We start from the raw sequence: 15,929 nt of genomic DNA, 5'->3' as shown, positions 1-15,929 counted from the left end.
CGGTAGTCGGGAAAGGCTATTCCGATAGTCGAGCAGAGTTGCGACAACACATCCCGCGGTGCCGTCTGGTTAGGCAAGGGTTTGAGAAACAGCATTCGCGGTAGACCGGCGCGGCCGGCGGACACCCACGCGGCGTGCCGCAATCGGATCGCGCGCTCGGCCTCCGTTGATTTCCTCTAGGTGGGTGATTCGGGGCGTCTCGGTCTCGCTGCCGTTCGGTCGCGCCAAGGCCTGCGGGGGCGGCGCGTAGCGCACGCTCTCGCGGCGGCCGAGGCGCTAGAGTGCGACCCGCAAGTGGGGAGGAACCGTCCACCCAACGCCGGCGCGAGCCGGGGCCGGTGGGGGCCCTACCAAGGCGGGTCATGAGTGCCAGTCGGTCAGTTCGGGAGAAGGGGAGGGTACTCGGAGGCCCGCCGGGAGCAGACGGGGGTCCGGAAGCTGAGGGGGGTGAAGGACGGCGGCCGGGAGCAGACGGCCGTCCCCGGGAGGGGGTGTTCGTTCACTGTGCGGACGCCGGGAGCAGGCGGCCGTCACGCGATTCTGCCAACCGTTCCTACCGGCCTGTGTTTAAGGAGGCGGCCGGTCCTCCGTCCTTGGATGGATAAGATTCGCAGATTTTCGCCCGGCCTGTGTTTAAGGAGGCGGCCGGTTCCCTCCTTCCTTCCTTTCTTGGATGTATAACATTCGCAGATTTTCGCCCGGCCGGTGGTTTAAGGAGGCGGCCGGTCCTCCCTCCTTGGATGTATAACATTCGCAGATTTTCGCCCGGCCTATGTTTAGTGAGGCGACCGGTCCTCCCTCCTTGGATGTATAACATTCGCATATTTTCGCCCGGCCGGTGGTTTAAGGAGGCGGCCGGTCCTCCCTCCTTGGATGTATAACATTCGCAGATTTTCGCCCGGCCTATGTTTAGTGAGGCGACCGGTCCTCCGTGGAGAGCGACCCGCAAGTGGGGAGGAACCGTCCACCCAACGCCGGCGCGAGCCGGGGCCGGTGGGGGCCCTACCAAGGCGGGTCTCATTGCCTGTCGGTCAGTTCGGGAGAAGGTGGGGGTACTCGGAGGCCCGCCGGGAGCAGACGGGGGTCCGGAAGGTGAGGGGGTGAAGGACGGCGGTCGGGAGCAGACGGCCGTCCCCGGGAGGGGGTGTTCGTTCACGTGCGGACGCCGGGAGCAGGCGGCCGTCACGCAATTCTGCCAACCGTTCCCACCGGCCTGTGTTTAAGGAGGCGGCCGGTCCTCCACGAGAAGAATTCTGCCAAACGTTCCACCGGCCTGTGTTTAAGGAGGCGGCCGGTCCTCCCCGTCGTTCCGCCGGCTTGTGTTTAAGGAGGCGGCCGGTCCTCCACGAGAAGAATTCTGCCAAACGTTCCACCGGCCTGTGTTTAAGGAGGCGGCCGGTCCTCCCCGTCGTTCCGCCGGCTTGTGTTTAAGGAGGCGGCCGGTCCTCCACTATTCCTTCCTTGGATGGAAAGCATGTAGCACTTTGAAAATTTTCGAGCACTGTGACACTTTGAAAATTTTCGAGAGTTTTTGTACTTAGAAAATTTTTCGCTCTTGCACTTCCAGAGTGCTTTGCGGTAGCTCCTAGGTTCGCTGTCCGAGCATGTGAACACTTTTTGGGGGGGAACACATCGCTAGAGACACCAGCCGCCTGGTTCTCGGGGCCAAAACTTGTGTTCCCCACACTCGTTCTGACTATATTTTGCGATTTGGGGGTAAAGGTAATGAGTACAGTGACTAGGGGGACCAACTCATCGTACTCTGGCGCACCAACAGACCAAAGCTGGTACTGCACTTACCCCTGGTACCCCAACGCCTGGTACCTGACGGGCGAGAGGCTGATTTTTCGCTATTTGCGGCCGACCGAGGGAACCAGACAAAGCGGACACTTTACGGCGCAAGAGCCGTTGGCACTTAGAAATTTTTCGACAAAGTTGGCGCGAGCTCCAGAAGGAGAGGCTGATTTTTCGCTATTTGTGGCCGACCGAGGGAACCAGGCAAAGCGGACACTTTACGGCGCAAGAGCCGTTGGCACTTAGAAATTTTTCGACAAAGTTGGCGCGAGCTCCAGAAGGAGAGGCTGATTTTTCGCTATTTGTGGCCGACCGAGGGAACCAGGCAAAGCGGACACTTTACGGCGCAAGAGCCGTTGGCACTTAGAAATTTTTTGACAAAGTTGGCGCGAGCTCCAGAAGGAGAGGCTGATTTTTCGCTATTTGTGGCCGACCGAGGGAACCAGGCAAAGCGGACACTTTACGGCGCAAGAGCCGTTGGCACTTAGAAATTTTTCGACAAAGTTGGCGCGAGCTCCAGAAGGAGAGGCTGATTTTTCGCTATTTGTGGCCGACCGAGGGAACCAGGCAAAGCGGACACTTTACGGCGCAAGAGCCGTTGGCACTTAGAAATTTTTCGACAAAGTTGGCGCGAGCTCCAGAAGGAGAGGCTGATTTTTCGCTATTTGTGGCCGACCGAGGGAACCAGGCAAAGCGGACACTTTACGGCGCAAGAGCCGTTGGCACTTAGAAATTTTTTGACAAAGTTGGCGCGAGCTCCAGAAGGAGAGGCTGATTTTTCGCTATTTGTGGCCGACCGAGGGAACCAGGCAAAGCGGACACTTTACGGCGCAAGAGCCGTTGGCACTTAGAAATTTTTTGACAAAGTTGGCGCGAGCTCCAGAAGGAGAGGCTGATTTTTCGCTATTTGTGGCCGACCGAGGGAACCAGGCAAAGCGGACACTTTACGGCGCAAGAGCCGTTGGCACTTAGAAAATATTCGCCAAAGTTGGCACGAGCTCCAGAAGGAGAGGCTGATTTTTCGCTATTTGTGGCCGACCGAGGGAACCAGACAAAGCGGACACATTACGGCGCAAGAGCCGTTGGCACTTAGAAAATATTCGCCAAAGTTGGCACGAGCTCCAGAAGGAGAGGCTGATTTTTCGCTATTTGTGGCCGACCGAGGGAACCAGGCAAAGCGGACACCTTTACGGCGCAAGAGCCGTTGGCACTTAGAAATTTTTTGACAAAGTTGGCGCGAGCTCCAGAAGGAGAGGCTGGTTTTTCGCTATTTGTGGCCGACCGAGGGAACCAGGCAAAGCGGACACATTACGGCGCAAGAGCCGTTGGCACTTAGGCGAGCTCCAGAAGGAGAGGCTGATTTTTCGCTATTTGTGGCCGACCGAGGGAACCAGGCAAAGCGGACACATTACGGCGCAAGAGCCGTTGGCACTTAGGCGAGCTCCAGAAGGAGAGGCTGGTTTTTCGCTATTTGTGGCCGACCGAGGGAACCAGGCAAAGCGGACACATTACGGCGCAAGAGCCGTTGGCACTTAGGCGAGCTCCAGAAGGAGAGGCTGATTTTTCGCTATTTGTGGCCGACCGAGGGAACCAGGCAAAGCGGACACTTTACGGCGCAAGAGCCGTTGGCACTTAGAAATTTTTGACAAAGTTGGCGCGAGCTCCAGAAGGAGAGGCTGGTTTTTCGCTATTTGTGGCCGACCGAGGGAACCAGGCAAAGCGGACACATTACGGCGCAAGAGCCGTTGGCACTTAGGCGAGCTCCAGAAGGAGAGGCTGATTTTTCGCCGTTTGTGGCCGACCGAGGGAACCAGGCAAAGCGGACACATTACGGCGCAAGAGCCGTTGGCACTTAGGCGAGCTCCAGAAGGAGAGGCTGATTTTTCGCCGTTTGTGGCCGACCGAGGGAACCAGGCAAAGCGGACACATTACGGCGCAAGAGCCGTTGGCACTTAGGCGAGCTCCAGAAGGAGAGGCTGGTTTTTCGCTATTTGTGGCCGACCGAGGGAACCAGGCAAAGCGGACACATTACGGCGCAAGAGCCGTTGGCACTTAGGCGAGCTCCAGAAGGAGAGGCTGGTTTTTCGCCGTTTGTGGCCGACCGAGGGAACCAGGCAAAGCGGACACATTACGGCGCAAGAGCCGTTGGCACTTAGGCGAGCTCCAGAAGGAGAGGCTGATTTTTCGCCGTTTGTGGCCGACCGAGGGAACCAGGCAAAGCGGACACATTACGGCGCAAGAGCCGTTGGCACTTAGGCGAGCTCCAGAAGGAGAGGCTGGTTTTTCGCTATTTGTGGCCGACCGAGGGAACCAGGCAAAGCGGACACATTACGGCGCAAGAGCCGTTGGCACTTAGGCGAGCTCCAGAAGGAGAGGCTGATTTTTCGCCGTTTGTGGCCGACCGAGGGAACCAGGCAAAGCGGACACATTACGGCGCAAGAGCCGTTGGCACTTAGGCGAGCTCCAGAAGGAGAGGCTGGTTTTTCGCTATTTGTGGCCGACCGAGGGAACCAGGCAAAGCGGACACATTACGGCGCAAGAGCCGTTGGCACTTAGGCGAGCTCCAGAAGGAGAGGCTGATTTTTCGCCGTTTGTGGCCGACCGAGGGAACCAGGCAAAGCGGACACATTACGGCGCAAGAGCCGTTGGCACTTAGGCGAGCTCCAGAAGGAGAGGCTGGTTTTTCGCTATTTGTGGCCGACCGAGGGAACCAGGCAAAGCGGACACATTACGGCGCAAGAGCCGTTGGCACTTAGGCGAGCTCCAGAAGGAGAGGCTGATTTTTCGCCGTTTGTGGCCGACCGAGGGAACCAGGCAAAGCGGACACATTACGGCGCAAGAGCCGTTGGCACTTAGGCGAGCTCCAGAAGGAGAGGCTGGTTTTTCGCTATTTGTGGCCGACCGAGGGAACCAGGCAAAGCGGACACATTACGGCGCAAGAGCCGTTGGCACTTAGGCGAGCTCCAGAAGGAGAGGCTGATTTTTCGCCGTTTGTGGCCGACCGAGGGAACCAGGCAAAGCGGACACATTACGGCGCAAGAGCCGTTGGCACTTAGGCGAGCTCCAGAAGGAGAGGCTGATTTTTCGCCGTTTGTGGCCGACCGAGGGAACCAGGCAAAGCGGACACATTACGGCGCAAGAGCCGTTGGCACTTAGGCGAGCTCCAGAAGGAGAGGCTGGTTTTTCGCTATTTGTGGCCGACCGAGGGAACCAGGCAAAGCGGACATATTACGGCGCAAGAGCCGTTGGCACTTAGGCGAGCTCCAGAAGGAGAGGCTGATTTTTCGCCGTTTGTGGCCGACCGAGGGAACCAGGCAAAGCGGACACATTACGGCGCAAGAGCCGTTGGCACTTAGGCGAGCTCCAGAAGGAGAGGCTGGTTTTTCGCTATTTGTGGCCGACCGAGGGAACCAGGCAAAGCGGACACATTACGGCGCAAGAGCCGTTGGCACTTAGGCGAGCTCCAGAAGGAGAGGCTGGTTTTTCGCTATTTGTGGCCGACCGAGGGAACCAGGCAAAGCGGACACATTACGGCGCAAGAGCCGTTGGCACTTAGAAAATATTCGCCAAAGTTGGCACGAGCTCCAGAAGGAGAGGCTGATTTTTCGCTATTTGTGGCCGACCGAGGGAACCAGGCAAAGCGGACACATTACGGCGCAAGAGCCGTTGGCACTTAGGCGAGCTCCAGAAGGAGAGGCTGGTTTTTCGCCGTTTGTGGCCGACCGAGGGAACCAGGCAAAGCGGACACATTACGGCGCAAGAGCCGTTGGCACTTAGGCGAGCTCCAGAAGGAGAGGCTGGTTTTTCGCTATTTGTGGCCGACCGAGGGAACCAGGCAAAGCGGACACATTACGGCGCAAGAGCCGTTGGCACTTAGGCGAGCTCCAGAAGGAGAGGCTGATTTTTCGCCGTTCGTGGCCGACCGAGGGAACCAGGCAAAGCGGACACATTACGGCGCAAGAGCCGTTGGCACTTAGAAAATATTCGCCAAAGTTGGCACGAGCTCCAGAATGAGAGGCTGATTTTTCGCCGTTTGTGGCCGACCGAGGGAACCAGGCAAAGCGGACACATTACGGCGCAAGAGCCGTTGGCACTTAGGCGAGCTCCAGAAGGAGAGGCTGATTTTTTCGCTATTTGTGGCCGACCGAGGGAACCAGGCAAAGCGGACACATTACGGCGCAAGAGCCGTTGGCACTTAGAAAATATTCGCCAAAGTTGGCACGAGCTCCAGAATGAGAGGCTGATTTTTCGCCGTTTGTGGCCGACCGAGGGAACCAGACAAAGCGGACACATTACGGCGCAAGAGCCGTTGGCACTTAGGCGAGCTCCAGAAGGAGAGGCTGATTTTTTCGCTATTTGTGGCCGACCGAGGGAACCAGGCAAAGCGGACACATTACGGCGCAAGAGCCGTTGGCACTTAGAAAATATTCGCCAAAGTTGGCACGAGCTCCAGAATGAGAGGCTGATTTTTCGCCGTTTGTGGCCGACCGAGGGAACCAGGCAAAGCGGACACATTACGGCGCAAGAGCCGTTGGCACTTAGGCGAGCTCCAGAAGGAGAGGCTGATTTTTTCGCTATTTGTGGCCGACCGAGGGAACCAGGCAAAGCGGACACATTACGGCGCAAGAGCCGTTGGCACTTAGAAAATATTCGCCAAAGTTGGCACGAGCTCCAGAATGAGAGGCTGATTTTTCGCCGTTTGTGGCCGACCGAGGGAACCAGACAAAGCGGACACATTACGGCGCAAGAGCCGTTGGCACTTAGGCGAGCTCCAGAAGGAGAGGCTGATTTTTCGCTATTTGTGGCCGACCGAGGGAACCAGGCAAAGCGGACACTTTACGGCGCAAGAGCCGTTGGCACTTAGAAAATATTCGCCAAAGTTGGCACGAGCTCCAGAAGGAGAGGCTGATTTTTCGCCGTTTGTGGCCGACCGAGGGAACCAGACAAAGCGGACACATTACGGCGCAAGAGCCGTTGGCACTTAGGCGAGCTCCAGAAGGAGAGGCTGATTTTTCGCTATTTGTGGCCGACCGAGGGAACCAGGCAAAGCGGACACTTTACGGCGCAAGAGCCGTTGGCACTTAGAAAATATTCTGAAATTCTCACCGACCTCCGTGGTGGAGAGGCCGAATTTTCGACATTCGTGGCCGACCGGGGAACCGTCGCCACTCGGACAACTTGTGCGGCAGCCCTCGGTGATTTTAGGACCGCTTTTTCACCCTCGCTGTCCGACCGGAGAACCGTCGTAGCTCGGACAGTTCGTGTGCCAGCATCCGCTGGCACTTAGAAAATTTTAAAAAAGAAAAAAATAGTCTTCTGCATATACGTTCTGACTATATTTTGCGATTAGGGGGTAAAGGTAATGAGTACAGTGACTAGGGGGACCAACTCATCGTACTCTGGCGCACCAACACGCCAAGGTTGGTACTGCACTTAGGCTGATTTTTGCGCTATTCGCGGCCGACCGGGGAACCAGCGCGGAGCGGACACATTACGGCGAATGAGCCGTTGGCACTTAGAAAATTTTTGAGCTTTTTTCGAACTTCCGTGAGGCTGATTTTGCGCTATTCGCGGCCGACCGGGGAACCAGCGCGGAGCGGACACATTACGGCGAATGAGCCGTTGGCACTTAGAAAATTTTTGAGCTTTTTTCGAACTTCCGTGAGGCTGATTTTGCGCTATTCGCGGCCGACCGGGGAACCAGCGCGGAGCGGACACATTACGGCGAATGAGCCGTTGGCACTTAGAAAATTTTTGAGCTTTTTTCGGACTTCCGTGTGGAGCTTTGGGGCCGTTCCGCCTAACTTTTTATGCCCGATTAGGCTTCCAGGGAGGCGGCTAAGCATTATTGACCAATCATGGAGCTTTTTTGGGACTTCCGTGTGGAGCTTTGGGGCCGTTCCGCCTAACTTTTTATGCCCGATTAGGCTTCCAGGGAGGCGGCTAAGCATTATTGACCAATCATGGAGCTTTTTTGGGACTTCCGTGTGGAGCTTTGGAGCCGTTCCGCCTAACTTTTTATGCCCGATTAGGCTTCCAGGGAGGCGGCTAAGCATTATTGACCAATCATGGAGCTTTTTTGGGACTTCCGTGTGGAGCTTTGGGGCCGTTCCGCCTAGCTTTTTATGCCCGATTAGGCTTCCAGGGAGGCGGCTAAGCATTATTGACCAATCATGGAGCTTTTTTGGGACTTCCGTGTGGAGCTTTGGGGCCGTTCCGCCTAACTTTTTATGCCCGATTAGGCTTCCAGGGAGGCGGCTAAGCATTATTGACCAATCATGGAGCTTTTTTGGGACTTCCGTGTGGAGCTTTGGGGCCGTTCCGCCTAGCTTTTTATGCCCGATTAGGCTTCCAGGGAGGCGGCTAAGCATTATTGACCAATCATGGAGCTTTTTTGGGACTTCCGTGTGGAGCTTTGGGGCCGTTCCGCCTAGCTTTTTATGCCCGATTAGGCTTCCAGGGAGGCGGCTAAGCATTATTGACCAATCATGGAGCTTTTTTGGGACTTCCGTGTGGAGCTTTGGGGCCGTTCCGCCTAGCTTTTTATGCCCGATTAGGCTTCCAGGGAGGCGGCTAAGCATTATTGACCAATCATGGAGCTTTTTTGGGACTTCCGTGTGGAGCTTTGGGGCCGTTCCGCCTAGCTTTTTATGCCCGATTAGGCTTCCAGGGAGGCGGCTAAGCATTATTGACCAATCATGGAGCTTTTTTGGGACTTCCGTGTGGAGCTTTGGGGCCGTTCCGCCTAGCTTTTTATGCCCGATTAGGCTTCCAGGGAGGCGGCTAAGCATTATTGACCAATCATGGAGCTTTTTTGGGACTTCCAGCCGGTGCTTTGGGGGCCTTCCCCCTCACTTTCTACGCCCGATTGGGCTTCCAGGGACGCGGCTAAGCATTTTTAACAGAAATGGAGCTTTTTGCGGAGCTCCAGCCGGTGCCACCGGCAGGCCGTGCACGCGGACGAGATGACCGAAAGAAGCTCCAGGAGAGCGGATGGACGCTTTTTAAGCACCGAGGCGGAGATCGCGGAGCTTTAATAGACTTCCAGCGGGCCCAAAGCGGCCAGGCAGACGGCGCAGCGCGACCTGGTACCTCGCACGGGACGCATCGCCCCCCCCGCGCACAGTTCCAGGGGGCCGGGATGACGTTTCAAAGCTGCCGCTGCAGCTGCGGCGGGGAGTGGCCTCCCTCCGGTGGACACGACGAGTAAATGACACCGGCCGCTGACGCAAACCCACGCCGGACAGGAGAGCTCAAAAGCCGGGTAACATTTCAAGGAAGACCCCCCCTGCGCAGACCTCCACTAGGCCGGGATGACTGTTCAGCTGTGGCGGGGAGTGGCCTCCCTCCGGTCGGCACGACGAGTAAATGACACCGGCCGCTGACGCAAACCCACGCCGGACAGGAGAGCTCAAAAGCCGGGTAACATTTCAAGGAAGACCCCCCCTGCGCAGACCTCCACTAGGCCGGGATGACTGTTCAGCTGCGGCGGGGAGTGGCCTCCCTCCGGTGGACACGACGAGTAAATGACACCGGCCGCTGACGCAAACCCACGCCGGACAGGAGAGCTCAAAAGCCGGGTAACATTTCAAGGAAGACCCCCCCTGCGCAGACCTCCACTAGGCCGGGATGACTGTTCAGCTGTGGCGGGGAGTGGCCTCCCTCCGGTCGGCACGACGAGTAAATGACACCGGCCGCTGACGCAAACCCACGCCGGACAGGAGAGCTCAAAAGCCGGGTAACATTTCAAGGAAGACCCCCCCTGCGCAGACCTCCACTAGGCCGGGATGACTGTTCAGCTGCGGCGGGGAGTGGCCTCCCTCCGGTCGGCACGACGAGTAAATGACACCGGCCGCTGACGCAAACCCACGCCGGACAGGAGAGCTCAAAAGCCGGGTAACATTTCAAGGAAGACCCCCCCTGCGCAGACCTCCACTAGGCCGGGATGACTGTTCAGCTGTGGCGGGGAGTGGCCTCCCTCCGGTCGGCACGACGAGTAAATGACACCGGCCGCTGACGCAAACCCACGCCGGACAGGAGAGCTCAAAAGCCGGGTAACATTTCAAGGAAGACCCCCCCTGCGCAGACCTCCACTAGGCCGGGATGACTGTTCAGCTGTGGCGGGGAGTGGCCTCCCTCCGGTCGGCACGACGAGTAAATGACACCGGCCGCTGACGCAAACCCACGCCGGACAGGAGAGCTCAAAAGCCGGGTAACATTTCAAGGAAGACCCCCCCTGCGCAGACCTCCACTAGGCCGGGATGACTGTTCAGCTGTGGCGGGGAGTGGCCTCCCTCCGGTCGGCACGACGAGTAAATGACACCGGCCGCTGACGCAAACCCACGCCGGACAGGAGAGCTCAAAAGCCGGGTAACATTTCAAGGAAGACCCCCCCTGCGCAGACCTCCACTAGGCCGGGATGACTGTTCAGCTGCGGCGGGGAGTGGCCTCCCTCCGGTCGGCACGACGAGTAAATGACACCGGCCGCTGACGCAAACCCACGCCGGACAGGAGAGCTCAAAAGCCGGGTAACATTTCAAGGAAGACCCCCCCTGCGCAGACCTCCACTAGGCCGGGATGACTGTTCAGCTGTGGCGGGGAGTGGCCTCCCTCCGGTCGGCACGACGAGTAAATGACACCGGCCGCTGACGCAAACCCACGCCGGACAGGAGAGCTCAAAAGCCGGGTAACATTTCAAGGAAGACCCCCCCTGCGCAGACCTCCACTAGGCCGGGATGACTGTTCAGCTGTGGCGGGGAGTGGCCTCCCTCCGGTCGGCACGACGAGTAAATGACACCGGCCGCTGACGCAAACCCACGCCGGACAGGAGAGCTCAAAAGCCGGGTAACATTTCAAGGAAGACCCCCCCTGCGCAGACCTCCACTAGGCCGGGATGACTGTTCAGCTGTGGCGGGGAGTGGCCTCCCTCCGGTCGGCACGACGAGTAAATGACACCGGCCGCTGACGCAAACCCACGCCGGACAGGAGAGCTCAAAAGCCGGGTAACATTTCAAGGAAGACCCCCCCTGCGCAGACCTCCACTAGGCCGGGATGACTGTTCAGCTGCGGCGGGGAGTGGCCTCCCTCCGGTCGGCACGACGAGTAAATGACACCGGCCGCTGACGCAAACCCACGCCGGACAGGAGAGCTCAAAAGCCGGGTAACATTTCAAGGAAGACCCCCCCTGCGCAGACCTCCACTAGGCCGGGATGACTGTTCAGCTGTGGCGGGGAGTGGCCTCCCTCCGGTCGGCACGACGAGTAAATGACACCGGCCGCTGACGCAAACCCACGCCGGACAGGAGAGCTCAAAAGCCGGGTAACATTTCAAGGAAGACCCCCCCTGCGCAGACCTCCACTAGGCCGGGATGACTGTTCAGCTGCGGCGGGGAGTGGCCTCCCTCCGGTTGGCACGACGAGTAAATGACACCGGCCGCTGACGCAAACCCACGCCGGACAGGAGAGCTCAAAAGCCGGGTAACATTTCAAGGAAGACCCCCCCTGCGCAGACCTCCACTAGGCCGGGATGACTGTTCAGCTGTGGCGGGGAGTGGCCTCCCTCCGGTCGGCACGACGAGTAAATGACACCGGCCGCTGACGCAAACCCACGCCGGACAGGAGAGCTCAAAAGCCGGGTAACATTTCAAGGAAGACCCCCCCTGCGCAGACCTCCACTAGGCCGGGATGACTGTTCAGCTGCGGCGGGGAGTGGCCTCCCTCCGGTCGGCACGACGAGTAAAGCTATTTAGGAAAATCTGAGATAAATATCACTTGCATAATAATTTGGAACACGGTCCCGTGTTCCAAATTATTATGCAAAATGTATTTAGACACCAGCAATCGCACTTAGATTTGTTTCTTTTTTCTTTCTTTTAGCTTCCATAATGTTACCGGGCGCTGACGCAAACCCACGCCCGGCAGGAGAGCTCAAAAGCCGGGTAACATTTCAAGGAAGACCCCCCCTGCGCAGACCTCCACTAGGCCGGGATGACTGTTCAGCTGCGGCGGGGAGTGGCCTCCCTCCGGTCGGCACGACGAGTAAATGACACCGGCCGCTGACGCAAACCCACGCCGGACAGGAGAGCTCAAAAGCCGGGTAACATTTCAAGGAAGACCCCCCCTGCGCAGACCTCCACTAGGCCGGGATGACTTTTCAAAGCTGCCTCTGCAGCTGCGGCGGGGAGTTGCCTCCCTCCGGTGGACACGACGAGTAAATACACCAGCACTTGCTCTTAGATTTGTTTCTTTTTTCTTTCTTTTAGCTTCCATAATGTTACCGGGCGCTGACGCAAACCCACGCCGGACAGGAGAGCTCAAAAGCCGGGTAACATTTCAAGGAAGACCCCCCCTGCGCAGACCTCCACTAGGCCGGGATGACTGTTCAGCTGCGGCGGGGAGTGGCCTCCCTCCGGTCGGCACGACGAGTAAAGCTATTTAGGAAAATCTGAGATAAATATCACTTGCATAATAATTTGGAACACGGTCCCGTGTTCCAAATTATTATGCAAAATGTATTTAGACACCAGCAATCGCACTTAGATTTGTTTCTTTTTTCTTTCTTTTAGCTTCCATAATGTTACCGGGCGCTGACGCAAACCCACGCCCGGCAGGAGAGCTCAAAAGCCGGGTAACATTTCAAGGAAGACCCCCCCTGCGCAGACCTCCACTAGGCCGGGATGACTGTTCAGCTGCGGCGGGGAGTGGCCTCCCTCCGGTCGGCACGACGAGTAAATGACACCGGCCGCTGACGCAAACCCACGCCGGACAGGAGAGCTCAAAAGCCGGGTAACATTTCAAGGAAGACCCCCCCTGCGCAGACCTCCACTAGGCCGGGATGACTTTTCAAAGCTGCCTCTGCAGCTGCGGCGGGGAGTTGCCTCCCTCCGGTGGACACGACGAGTAAATACACCAGCACTTGCTCTTAGATTTGTTTCTTTTTTCTTTCTTTTAGCTTCCATAATGTTACCGGGCGCTGACGCAAACCCACGCCGGACAGGAGAGCTCAAAAGCCGGGTAACATTTCAAGGAAGACCCCCCCTGCGCAGACCTCCACTAGGCCGGGATGACTGTTCAGCTGCGGCGGGGAGTGGCCTCCCTCCGGTCGGCACGACGAGTAAAGCTATTTAGGAAAATCTGAGATAAATATCACTTGCATAATAATTTGGAACACGGTCCCGTGTTCCAAATTATTATGCAAAATGTATTTAGACACCAGCAATCGCACTTAGATTTGTTTCTTTTTTCTTTCTTTTAGCTTCCATAATGTTACCGGGCGCTGACGCAAACCCACGCCCGGCAGGAGAGCTCAAAAGCCGGGTAACATTTCAAGGAAGCTATTTAGGAAAATCTGAGATAAATATCCTTTGCATAATAATTTGGAACACGGTCCCGTGTTCCAAATTATTATGCAAAATGTATTTAAGTGTCATAAAGATTACATTTTTTGTTTTTCAAGTACTGAAATCACCCTCAGTCATGGTACAGTCCATGGTAGTCTGCCAGGTGAGCGCAATTGTAGTAATTAACAAGTCTATTTAAGTTCCGCGTTTTTAAGCGTTCGGCCATTTCGTTCAACCATGGGGAGGAAAAAGGATCTCTCTGCTGTCGAGAAGCGTGAAATCGTTCGATGCCTTGGACAAGGTATGCAGACATTCGATATTGCACGAAAGCTTAAGCGCGACCATCGAACTTTGAAGAAATTCGTCGCTGATTCGGAGCAAACGCGCGTTCGTGCAGACAAAGGCACGACAAGGAAGGTTTCTGCAAGACAAACAAATCGAATCAAGAGGGCGGCTGCAAGCATGCCACTAAAGACGAGCAAACAAATATTCGACGCTGCTGGTGCCAGTGAAGTCCCACGAACGACGAGGTGCAGGATCCTCCAGAGGCTTGCAGTTGTGCGGAAACCCTCCATTCGGCCACCCCTGAACAACGCGAACAAGCAGAAACGGCTGCAGTGGGCCCAGACTTACATGAAGACAAATTTTCAGACAGTCCTGTTCACCGACGAGTGCCGTGCCACCTTGGATGGGCCAGGTAGGGTTTTTTAAGTTTTTCCTTGCACTTTTGAGAGCTCAGGGGATGCTTTGAGAATAATTGTCAATTTCTGTCTATGTGAAGCCCTTTGAGACTGCTTGTGATTTAGGGCTATACAAATAAACTTGATTTGACTTGACTTTACAGATGGATGGAGTCGTGGATGGTTGGTGGACGGCCACGATAGCCCAACAAGGCTGCGGCGTCAGCAGGGAGGTGGCGGAGTGATGTTTTGGGCTGGAATCATGGGGAGAGAGCTGCTTGGCCCCTTTAGGGTCCCTGAAGGCGTCAAAATTACGTCTGTTAACTACGTGGAATTTCTGACTCAACACTTCTGTCCATGGTACAACAGGAAGAACCGTGCTTTCCGTCAAAAGATCATCTTCATGCATGACAATGCACCGTCTCATGCTGCAAGAAATACGTCAACGTCTTTGGCATCTATGGGAATAAAGGGAGAGAAACTGATGGTGTGGCCCCCATGCTCCCCTGACCTCAATCCTATTGAAAACTTGTGGAGCATCGTCAAGCAGAAAATCTACGAAGGTGGGAGGCAGTTCAATTCCAAAGAGCAGCTCTGGCAGGCTATTCTTAGATCCTGCCAAGAAATTCAACCAGAAACTGTACAAAAACTCACAAGTTCAGTGGATGGAAGAATCGTGAAGCTGCTGTTGAACAAAGGGTCCTATGTTAAAATGTAACTTTGTTTTTTATTGAAATAAAGGGTCCTATGTTAAAATGTAACTTGTTTGTCTTTTCTTTGAAATAGCTTTTGATTTCAGTAAATATGACCTCCTAATGCTGTAAATTCTTAAGATGGGCATTTCAGTTCATAAAAACCTATAAAATGTTATAAAACTCTGTTGTGCGTAATAATGTGGAACAGTGCATTTTAAGTTTTTTATTTTTTAAAAATTCTGTGATCATTCGGAGGTTTGTTCAATAAAATTAGAATTCATCAAAATAATGGTTGATGACTTGAAAATTATGCTGACTCATTTTGCATCGACTATTTAGGAAAATCTGAGATAAATGTCACTTGCATAATAATTTGGAACACGGTGTAAGTGCGATTGCTGGTGTATTTACTCGTCGTGTCCACCGGAGGACGGCAAATCCCCGCCGCAGCTGCAGCGGCAGCGCTTAAATGTCTTCCCGGCCGCCTGGAACTCTGCACGGGGCGTGTTTCGTCCCGCGCAGCGGTACCAGATCGCGCTGCGCCGTCAGCCGAGCCGCGCGCGGTCCGCTGGAAGTCTACACTGTGTTCCAAATTATTATGCAAATTGTATTTATGTGTCATAAAGATTACATTTTTTGTTTTTCAATTAAACTCATGGATGGTATTACGTGTCAGGGCTCTTTGGATCACTGAGATCAATCTCAGACACCGGGGATCATTACCGGCCAGTTGAGCCCAAATTAAGGAAAAACTACTTAAGAATGGTGTTCCACATTATTAAGCAGATAATTTGAAGTTCGCTTTGAGCAGTGGCGGACGCCAACCCACGACCGGTGGGAGAGCTCGGAGGGCGGATGGGCTTTCAAGGAAGCCCCCCAGGCCGGTCCCACTCGCACTTAGAATTTTTTTTTTTTTTGGCTTCCATAATGTACCGGGCGCGGACGCGAAACCCACGCCGGGCAGGAGAGCTCAAAAGCCGGGTAAGCATTCAAGGAAGCACCGTCTGGAGCTTCAGAGCCGTTCCGCCTGACTTTTAACGTAGAGTACCGGGCGCAAACCACTAACTCAAGCCCGGCATGGCAGCTCGAAAGGCGGCTAAGCATTCAAGGAAGCACCGTCTGGAGCTTCAGAGCCGTTCCGCCTGACTTTTAACGTAGAGTACCGGGCGCAAACCACTAACTCAAGCCCGGCATGGCAGCTCGAAAGGCGGCTAAGCATTCAAGGAAGCACCGTCTGGAGCTTCAGAGCCGTTCCGCCTGACTTTTAACGTAGAGTACCGGGCGCAAACCACTAACTCAAGCCCGGCATGGCAGCTCGAAAGGCGGCTAAGCATTCAAGGAAGCACCGTCTGGAGCTTCAGAGCCGTTCCGCCTGACTTTTAACGTAGAGTACCGGGCGCAAACCACTAACTCAAGCCCGGC

Source organism: Syngnathus typhle, unplaced genomic scaffold (assembly GCF_033458585.1).
Source record: "Syngnathus typhle isolate RoL2023-S1 ecotype Sweden unplaced genomic scaffold, RoL_Styp_1.0 HiC_scaffold_315, whole genome shotgun sequence".
Lineage (NCBI taxonomy): Eukaryota > Metazoa > Chordata > Actinopteri > Syngnathiformes > Syngnathidae > Syngnathus > Syngnathus typhle.
The sequence above is the reverse complement of the archived record's forward strand: the minus strand, read 5'-3'. Positions refer to the sequence as shown.